We start from the raw sequence: 11,665 nt of genomic DNA on the forward strand, positions 1-11,665 counted from the left end.
CCATCCACAGTCCATGAGTAAGCTGACTTACCAGTCAGTACATTACATTTCTTAGGCTTCAGCTGTTGGCACGGGGAAGTCCATAGTCTAAGCCAATCTAATCTGGGTGGATCCCAGAATTCATGCTTAAAATACAGAATCCTTACTGCTGACAGAAAACAGTGAAACACAGCCCACACTAACCAGCCTTCATAGAAAGGGTTTCAAATTCAAACCTTCAAGATGTACTGGCCAGAAAAGAGCAATGAAAATAAAACAAAACAAATACAGAACAGATACTTCTTGAAATTGATAATCACCTAGTTTTTTTTTTAAAGTTCCTTCTATGCCTTCACTTTAACATTTCATTCCCAAGATTCCACTTTAACCTTTGGAATTAAGTTGAATGTTCTATCACCTGCAACTGGCAACTGTAATCTTCTTGCTGTAATTAATATTCAATATGATAAAAAATTGTAATGATGAAAATAACCACAATAAAAAAGCATTAACTAATTACCAACAATCCTGTTAGTTATGTTAAATGTATATGGATGCATATGTTCTACTTCTAATCTTTTTCCTGCTTGTGACCTATTTTATGCTATTTATTATTATTATTATTCTTTTGGTTAAGAAGTTTTGTTTTTTTAATGAAAGTTGTATGTAAGATTACTTCATTTCTGACAGCCTCTTCAACAAGTTGTGCTGGCAGAACGGGTTAAGCACCTGCAGAAAACTAAAGTTGGATCCTTCTTTGTCACCTTGCACTAGAATTAACTTCAAATGGATCAAAGACCTGGAGGTAAAAGCTGACACACTGAAAACTTTACAGGAAGGAATAGGAGATACACTAGGCCTCCTTGGCACAGGTCGAAACTTTCTTAATAAGGACCAAGAATCACAACAAATCAGAGAAAGGCTGGATAAGTGGCACGGCATTAAACTGCGGAGCTTTTGTATGGCAAAGGACATAGCTAGTAAATTAATTAGGAAGCCTACAGAGTGGGAGAAGATCTTCACCAACCAAACAACAGACAAAGGCCTCATATCTAAAATATATCAACAACTCAAAAAATTGAATCACTCCAAAACTAATCTCCAAAGTAACAACCATCCCATTAAAAAATGGGCCAAAGACTTAAAGAGAGTCTTCTCTGAAGAAGAAACAAAAATGGCCTATAGACACATGAAAAAATGCTCAACATCTCTGGTCATAAAAGAAATGCAAATCAAAACAACTCTAAGATTCCACCTCACTCCAGTTAGAATGGCCAGGATCAGGAAAACGAATAATAACAGATGCTGGAGGGGATGTGGCCAGGAGGGATCACTACTACACTGTTGGTGGGAGTGCAAACTTGTTCAACCACTATGGAAAGCAGTGTGGCAGTGCCTCAAAAGGCTAAACATAGAACTCCCCTATGACCCAGCAATTCCACTACTTGGCATTTATCCACCAGAAACAAGGGCATACTAAACCCACTAGCACAACAATGTTCATTGCAGCACTATTCACCATAGCAAAGATATGGAACCAACCTAGATGTCTCTCAGTTGATGAGTGGATCAACAAGTTGTGGTATTTGTACACAATGGAATTCTATGCTGCTGTCAGAAAGAATGACATCACCCCATTTGTTAGGAAATGGAAAGACTTAGAAAAAATCATATTAAGTGAAGTAAGCCAGACTCAAAGGAACCTAGGCTCAATGGTTTCCCTCATTTGTCATAATCAGTAGAAACCTTGGGCTCTACTAGCAGAGATCTGCAATAGAGCATATAGGCCATATAGTATGAAGCTAATTGAAAAGACCTCCAGGATATTGAAACAAAAGCCATATAACGAATGATTGTTGTCCTTAATGTACTACGTTGTCTCTCATCTCCTTTGCTGTCCCTTGGTTATCTCATATTGTTACAATATCTCACTCTGTTATCTGATATATTGAATTTATTTGTATTTGGTTATTTGAAATTTGATAGGGAAGGAGGGAAAACCAAGATGGGTGTGGGGTGTGGGGGGGAGGGTAATGGGTACCAAGACATGTGAAAGGGTATCAATGTATGTGAATTAATGCACCTTCTATCTGGCAAATATCATGTAACCCTTTTACTAATTACAATAAAAAAAGAAAAAAAAGATTACTTCATTTCTGCATCTTCTTAATTGTTTCTTCCTTGTATTTTCCCTTTGCCTTTCCTACTTGGTGGAATTTGGCTTTCTGTTCCAGGATCTTTTTGCAGTCTTTGTCCAGTTTCAGCCTGGTGATAACCACCTTGCTGGGGTGAGTTCCCATGGGGACAGTGGTGCCATTGGCCTTTTCCCACTGTTCCTGTTCAATGTAGATGACACACTTCTTCCTGTAAACCTGCACCACTTTGCCAACCTGCTGACCTTTACAGTGTCCTCGTACAACTTGTGCCTCATCATCCTTTCAGATGGGCATAGACCACATGCTGTACTTTTATTTCAGGTCTTTGGAAAGAGGGGAAGACATAATTTTCCTGGTAATTTGAGAAGGTGCATTGAAATGTCTTTTCAAAGGGATTGAACTTCATTTTGGCCTCTCCTGCTTCAGTGATGGCTGAAAAGGGGAAGAATTTTTAATGCTATTTTTAAAAAGGAAATAAAGCACCCCTTGTCTCTGTTTTTCCTAGATAAATTTTACACTAAACACAGAAGACACTCATTTGGGCAAAAAAGTTATTTTGAAGCATGTCAGGTGATTAAGGCTCATGTATGATTAGATTTGAATTTTTAGTTTATTTTATTTTTGAAGATTTAACATGAGAATTACTGTTGGTGTCTGTTTTGTTGATTACAATCAAAGTACTAGTCTCATTTGAAATAGATAACTTTGGCAGAAAGTCAAACATTTTCTCTGACTCTCTGTATTCCTCCCATCCCGTTCTTCCTGCTAATGATTGCTTTTGCTATTTGTGGTCTTCTGTTATTCCATAGGAATTTTTGGATTGCTTCTTCTATTTCATTAAAGAATGACATTGGGGTATTGCACTGAGTTTGCATTGAGTTTGTCATTTTCACGATGTTAATCCCTCAATGTAGGAACATGGGAGATATTTTTTCATTTCCTTAGATCTGCTTTTATTGCCTTTTTTGGGTTTATAAAGTTTTCATTATTGAGGTCCTTCACTTCTTCAGTTAATTCCTAAGTATTTTATTTTTTTCTCTTTTGAGGCCATTATAAAAAGAGTTGCCCATGGGCCGGGAGTTTGGCCTAGTGGTTAAAGTGCTTGCCTAGCATGCATGAAGACCCGGGTTTGATTCCTTGGTATCACATACATAGAAAAAAGCTGGAAGTGGTGCTGAGGCTCAAGTGGTAGAGCTCTAGCCTTGAGAAAGTCCAAGGACAGTGCTCAGGCCCTGAGCTCAAGCCCAGGACTGGCAAAAAAAAAAAAAAAAGAGAGTTGCCTTGTTCTTCTCATTGTTGGAATGCACAAAAGCTATTGATTTTTGTAGATTAATTTTATACCCTGCTACTTTAAGCTGGTACACTTTTTTATATATATATATATATATTTTAAGCTGGTACACTTTTGAATACAGGTTTTAGTTTTAACTATACCCTATTGCATAAATTCAGTTAAATAAAACATTTAACTTTCATTCAAGCAAATTAGCTATGTTACTTAAGTGGATAAAGTTGGTATTAATTATAAAACAACTTTTCAGATGCAGTCTTCGTTAAATGTTGGCCCTTCCTAAATTTTCCCTGACCAAAATAGATGAGCTCTTATTTGTAATGTATGACTTTGACCACACTTAAAAGCTACTATATTGTAAAAGAGAATTACCATCCTATATCTACCATTAAAACTTAAAGCAAATAAAGGTATAATTTTCCCAAGATACTGATGAGACGGACAGGCTGTATCTTAATTATCATTTCCTTTGGGAACTTAGAACAAACGGCTTCAGTCAATTGTGAGGAGCTCAAGAGTGTTCCCTTTTCTAGACATAGGAACATGGGTAATGCTTTGAATGTACTGCTTCTGTTTGAGCACATTTCTATTAATGAGAAAAGCTTGCTGTTTTTTCTGTTGTTGGTCATGTGACTTGAATTCTGGGCCTGGGTGTTATCCCTGAGCTCCTCAGCTCAAAGCTACCACAGTACCCCTTGAGCCACAGTGCCACTTCCGGCTTTCTGGAGTTAATTGGAGATAAGTCTCATAGACTTTAGTGCCAGGTTGACTTTGAACTATGAACCTCAGATCTCAGCCTCTGGAGTAGCTAGGATTATAGGCATGAACCACTGCATTCAGCTTTGTTTTCCTTTTAATTGTATTTTATTGTCAGGGTAACATATAGAGAGGTTATAGTTACACTTGTTGGGTAGTGGGTACATTACTTCCTAAACAATGATACCCCTTCCCAGGTTTTTCTTCCACTTTCCCTCCCCTCATCCCCTCAAGCATCTTGTTTTTCCCTCCTTCCCTTCCCTATTTCAAATAACCAAATAAGCCTATATACAATATACCAGATAACAAAGTCAGATATAGTAACAATATGAGTTAAAACATAAGGAGGAAAAAGAAAAGAAATAACTTCACGTAGTACATTAAAAACAACAATCACAAAGATAAACCTCTTGTTTCCCTTTTGATAAGAGACCAATTGTTTACATTTTGACATGCCAGTGGAGCAAGATAATTATAAAACTTTAGCCATTGTGTGATAGAGAATTAAAAGATAGACATATTTATTCTTTTTTCTAGGATGATGGTAACAGTTTTTAGAAGTTGGTGAATTAAGTTCAAAGTTGGCTTTTTTTTGGTCAGTCATAGGGCTTGAACTCTGGGCCAGGGTGCTATCCCTGTGCTCTTCAGCTCAAGCCTAGTGCTCTATCACTTGAGCCACTGCACCACTTCCAGTTTTCTGGTGGTTAATTGGAGAAAAGAGTCTATGGAGTTTTGTGCCCAGCTGGCTTTGAACCTCGATCCTCAGATCAGGTGGTTTAATTTGGCAGTACTGTTATAAACAAATACTGCAGACAGGATGGCTTAATCAACAAGGATTTATTTCTCACAGTTTTTGAAGCTGCAAGTCCAAAGTCAAGGTGACAGCAGGATTGGTTTCTTCTGAGGATCATAAGGGATCTATTCTAGTTCCCTGTCTTTGGCTTTCCAATTGCTGCCTATTCACATGGTTGATCCTTTGTGGAGGCATAATCTTATTAGTTTCAGAATTTCCTCATTTTATAAGAACTTCAGTCTTCTTAGATTATGGATTAACCAGTAACCTCATTTTAGCTTGAGCACCTCTTTTAAGGCCCTATTTTACACATAAAATCACATCCTATAGTACTAGGTGCTAGGGCTTCAACAAATATATGTTGTGGGATACCTTTAGTTCATAACATTAGATAGATTAAATGTGGTATGTTACTAGCAGAAACTTTATTTTTTTCTACCATTGATGTTTATTGGCGCTAACTGAATATTTTGTTATAGTAACCCACACAGACAAACTTGAGTAAAGTTAAAATGGACTAAAGTCCATTTAGACTTTGAGAAAATCTGTGTTTGTTCACAGTGCTCAAGAATATAGGCCACTTCCTTTCTTGCTCTCTGTCTTTGCTCTGTTTTCAGGGTAATTTCTGAGCCAGTGTCTTGTCTTTAAATTTTTCTAGGTGAGAATCCCTGTACTGTGTTTCTTAGCTTTCTTCTTTACTCCCACCAACTTCAGAGGCCAGTAGACAAGCTCTTGGAGAGATTCTAAGCCTCCAATTTAATCTTGATTGATGGATTGTGTGTATGTTTGTATGTGTAAACAATCTCTTTAATCTTAGCATGAGACAGGACAGAAAACCTACTGTGCTTTGGTTTTTCTCTGAATAGCCTCTTGTTATAATTTTGTTTCAATTCATACATAAATAGAACAAGATAGTTTGATGTATGGACTTATGTTCTCAAGATATTTATTTAGCCAATATGATTAACCTGTTTGATGTATAGAATTGGTCTCAGAGACTTTCAGAGACTTTCATTCTTTCAGGATTATTCCCACAGGCCAGGACCTGAATAGACTGGGAAAATGGGACTTACTTTCTAACTTAGTGCCAGCAGAGAAGATTAAAAAATATCTAGTTAATGTCTCTTTCCAGAGAAAGTCTTGAAATAAGGGGCGTTACTGAGCATTCATCTAGTTCTGATTTTGGGGGTTTCTGGTCCTCAAAAGTGACTAACTGACCTTTGGTGTTCCTGGCTTCAGCATTATCTCTAGATTCTTCATGTACTTCTAAGCTATTTCTGCTTTACTTCTAATTTTAATCACCATTTTTCCACTCCTGTATATATAATTGGGTCATGATTCCTGTTCCTCTTTGTATGAGTTCTGTTGTGTGTTGTCTTGAATTCTGTGATTTGTCCTATTGTCAAGACTCAGCAGGAAGGACCTACCTCTGCTTTCATAGCTTATCTCCTGGTAAATAGCTCCAAAAGCTTTTTTTCATTCGTTTTTTAATTTACTGTCATTGAAAGCTGTTTTATAGCAAGGAACAAACATAATTTGGTTTTCTTTACAAAGCCAATATAATTTCTTTAAAACAAATTTTTATTTTTAATTGTTACTATAAAGGTGATACACAGAAGTGTTACATTTACATGTCAGGTAATGAGTATATTTTTTTTTGTACAATGCCACTCCTTCCCTCTCACAGTTTTCCCCTCCAACATAACTTCTTAAAAGATTGAAAAATTGAATGCTGACAGAAACCCAGAAGCTCTTCTAGGCATAAACAGCTCATACAGTATAAAGCTGTCTGTGACAACCTGATAGAAAAACTGAATAAAACAGGAACCTCTTTTGTTCCGAACCTGTCATTTCATCAATAAGTAGGATCGAGGGTTGGCATAGTTTGGACATGAGAGAACATATCAATGTGGATCAGTAGGTGGGAGAAGGAAGCTGCAATGAAGCAAGCAGGCAAAGAAATAGGATAGTTGGTGTCTACGGCCGGTAGCACAAAAAGGAGAGTTTGGCCTTAGAAGGTTCCCTCAAATCTGTATATTAAAAGTTTTGTCAGCCAGGCACTGGTGGCACATACCTGTAATCTTAAGTACTCAGGAGGCTGTGATCTGAGGACTGCAATTTGAAGTCAGCTGGGGCAGGAAAGTTTGTGAGACTTTTATCTCCAGTCAACCACAGAAAAAGCCAGAAGTGGTGCTGTGGTTCAACTGGTAGAGTGGTAGGCTTGAGCAGAAAAGAGCTCAGTGAAGGTGCCTAAGCGGAGTTGAAACTTCAGGACCAGAAAAAAAAAAAAAAGTTTGGTCCCTAGAGTAGTAGCTAGATTGGAAGGGGACAGGAAACCTTGTGAGGTGAGGAATCCTGGGAGGCCCTTAGGCCAATAGGGAAATGTCCTCAAAGGGAATTGTGGGATTCTGTTGTCTTTCTCTTCCACTCTTTTACTAGCTGGCTATGAGGTAGACAGTCTTCTTTTGCCAGACACTTTTACCTCAGGCATTAGTATCTTAAAATTTACCTTGGTGATTGTTATATGTAGTCAGTGTTTCAAACTCTGTAACATGTTATTACTTTAAAGATCTAAGGAGGGGGTGTAGAGAATAAGCATTCACATTTCACAAGGAAAAGCAGCACAATGATAGCATAAATAAATACTTTGTAAATGACTATGAAAAATATAGTAAATATTTAATTAAAATATTTCCATTGTGTTAGGATGAAGTGAAGCTGGAATTTATAGGTTTCTATATTTTAAAAACTACAAATAAAGTATTGTGTTGTCATTTTATTTAAATTTACTGTAGCAAACAGATACTCAGAAGCATAAATTGGAGGCCTGGATATACCCTGCGACCTCCTTCTAGTGATTAACTGTTGTTGAAACTGATGAATGCGTGGGTGAAGGTGAAGAATGGGTGTTAATTAGACTGCCTTGAAGTGGAACAGCTCCACAAAAGGCTAATCTTGGAAACTGGAGATTCTTTTTATTATCTTAACACCTAGTTTGCAAATTCCAGCTAAGAAAAGGAAGAAACTAACTTGTACTGGGTACCTATTCCGGTTCTGGCTCTTCTCATTTTCACACGTACTCTGTAAATTAGACATTTTTCAGGAGCCAACGCAGTGTCACAGACTAACTTTTGTGGACAGCGCCAATGGTAAGCAGTTCTAGGGGTTAGAACTTAACTGTATAATTTTCTTTCTATGAATTCCTTGGGAATTCTGGTTCTGGGTTATGATCCTTGTTTCACTGTGGAGTGGAGGAGCCAAATAGTCATCCAACAAGGTTCTCCATAAATCCTTTGGCCACTGTTCCTACTCTCATCGTTTGTGGGGATTTAGGTAAAAGGTAAGATTGACTAGGTCTAAAGATGGCCAAGAGAATTCAAAGAAATGTATGGAAGCTAAATTTGAGTTAGATCCAATAGGAATTGGAGTAGATCTACAGGCTTTTCTGGGGCTTAAAACACGATAACCCAAAATATGGCACCTTGAAAACTGAGAATACAACAGAAGTAGAAATCTCCCTCTTTGACCGGATTAATTAGGCTGCTCTCAAGGAACAGAGAGAAATAGGAATGCTAATACTATTTGTGATTCATAACATGGACAAATGATAGGCTTTGTGTTAGGAATATTGATATACGTTACTTCCAAAGTAGAGAGGATTTATTGCAGCTTCATAGTGCTAACGTATATAATTTAGTCCACATCCTAAAGAAATTTAGCTATTTCCAGAGATACTACCATCATTATTTCTGAGCTTTCCTAGAATTGTGCTTGAATATGACACATCCTGGAACTGCAAATTGTTCCCCTTAGCAAAGCAATGTTAATAATACTCTGTTTAGAAGTCAGTGTGCCTTGAAGAAATTGAGCACTAAGAATGTGGAAGGTATCTAATATAGCTCCTTTGTTTCTCAGTAAAATCAAGAAAGTGCTGAAAAAGCTAGGAATGATGTCAGGTTTTTGATTCTGGCCCCTTCTGTCTTGTAAGTATGTTTATCTGATTTGGGGAAGGGAAGGGGAATAACAAAATGGTGGGACACATGGTGAACCAATGCAACCGTGACACTAACAAGACACTATAATGGAAATGAACATTACAGCTTGGTAGGAGGAGGGGAAGGGCAGCCAAGGGAGAGGGAAAGTGGAAAACAAAACACAAAATGAGAGAAGGGGTAGCATTGTTTACTAAGAAATGTCCTCATTACCTTATTGATGTAACTATAACCTCTCAGTAAATCAACTTTACAATAAAATACAGCAATTTTTTAAAACTAGGCATGATGACTTATGTTATTAATACTAGTTACTTTGGAAATAGATATTAAGAGTATCTATGTTTTTGAGGTCAAGTCAGGCAAAAGCTTGACAAGACCTCATCTCAACAAATAGCTGGAGAGTGCTTGGCATCCAAGCTATACAGTAGGTAAAGATTGAGGAGATCACAGTTCCAGGCCAACCTAAGCTATACATATGTATGCATATATACATGCATATACATATATATATATATATATAAATCACAATCTGATTTCAATGTAAGTAAGGCTGGACATAGTGTTGTATGCCTGTCATTTCACCTACAGAAGGAATCACAGATAGGAGGACTGCAGTTCATGTGAGCCTAGGAAAACAGTGAAGCCAGTCTAAAAAATAACCAGAGCAAATAGGACTGGGGATATGACTCAAACAATAGAGTAACTGTCTACCAAGAACAAGGACTACATTCAAAACCCCAGTAAAACACACACACACAGACACACACACACACACACACATATCACTTAAAAACAGAACAATCTTGTATTCATAGTTCCTCTAGTATATGGAATGCTTAGACAGGCAATTTTTAAATAATTAGAGAAGGGACTGTAAAAATAGACAAAGCCACAGTGGATTTTCTCTCCTAACTAGGGAAAGTATATAATTCCTGGTGTTACATCAATGAGAGAAGAGATTTGGTGAGAAGAGTTCTGGATGAATGTTGGTTGCCCACCACAGAACTTCTTGCCTCAACTTTTGTGTAATGTACTTTCTGAATCACATTCTGCCGCAATTCTGACACAAGGCACTGTCCCAATTTTGATGAAAAGATTATTTCACTTTGAAATTCCCTATTTTGTATGTTTGTTACTAATAAGTACAAGGAAATACTTTTCTCTCCCTAAAACTCTGAGAGGATCACCAACCATCTAAGTATCACAGAAAGAGGTTCAGTGTTGATGGGTTGATCAGTGACTTTTGTGCTACAGAAAAACATATATATGACTTTGAAGGTTTGGTCAGATGATCTGTGGCATATCAGAGAGAGACAATGCAGATATGTCTCTGGAGTTGGATTATGTGCTGTCCCTTGAGAAATGGCAAATAACTGGCAGATGCAGGTATTTCTTGAGGCCAGTAACTTCCGTGTGTGTGTGTGTGTGTGTGTGTGTGTGTGTGTTCTTGTCTGAAAATTGTCTTGATAATTGTCTGGATATTAATGGGAAGAAGATGAGGGTATACAAAGATCTCACTATAAATAATATATAATCTGTGCTTACTCAGAGATCAAGGTAAACATATATCCACTTTTTCATATGTGGAAAATAGTATAGTTAATCTCCTTAATAGAATTTTTAGGCAAAGGGTACAGTTAGGATTCCACCAGTGGTCTACTTCTTCAAATAAATTTTAGAAAAATTATGGCATTTAATAGATTTTGAGATATATCTGAGGTGATATATGAACACATACAGTCCAGATATCTGTATATCCATGTTTCATGGATAGCTATTCATGATAGCAAAGCTGTGGAATTAGTCTGGGAACCTATCAGTTAATGAAGATGGATGAAGAAAATGTTGTATACTGGATATACACAGTGGAGTATTATTCAGCAATAAAACAAAATTACTGGAAGTTATGATACTAAGTGAAATAAGTCAAGCTGAGGAAACCAAATATCACATGTTCTCTCTTGTATGTGGAACATAGACATGGATAAATGACATGAATGTAAAACAAGGAGACGGGGGATGGGAACCTGTGAGGGAGGAGAGAGGAAGGAGAGGGTGAAGAAGGGCTGAATGAGTGAAGTTACTTTGGTTGCATAAATGAAAGTAGAATCATTAAACCACTAAATTGTTTTAAAAATGGAGAAAAAGGGAAAAAGAAGGAAAATCCATTGAATTGCATGAATAAAATAAATTTTATGATATGTAAATGATGTCCTAATGAAGCTGCTAAAAAGTTAGTGGAACTGCAGAGAGATAAATATATCTTTGGAAAAAATGGAGGAGGATGGGGACTCATTTATAATGTTACAACTGTGCCCTTTTATTGTAAAGGTAATTTTTATAAATCCATAATATATTTAGCTGCAATAATGCACATAGTTTTGTGCTCATCATATTTATTTACTTTTATATTTTTATTTTGCCTCAAATTCTACCCAGAATTGTGGAGTTTCTTAAACACATTCAGATTTTGGTGTGTGTGTGTGTGTGTGTGTGTGTGTGTGTGTGTGTGTGTATGCCCACATGCCAGTCCTTAGTCTTGAACTCAGGGCCTGGATGTTTCCATTGAGTTTTTGTTGTTGTTGTTTTTCAAGGCTAATGCTCTACCCCTTAAATCACAGCTCCATTTTCAGATTTTTGTGGTTATGTGGCAATAAGAGTTCTATGGACTTTCCTGCCCTGGATGGCTTTAGAC

This window comes from Megascapheus bottae, chromosome 12 (assembly GCF_031878675.1).
Source record: "Megascapheus bottae isolate mThoBot1 chromosome 12, mThoBot2.hap1, whole genome shotgun sequence".
NCBI lineage: Eukaryota > Metazoa > Chordata > Mammalia > Rodentia > Geomyidae > Megascapheus > Megascapheus bottae.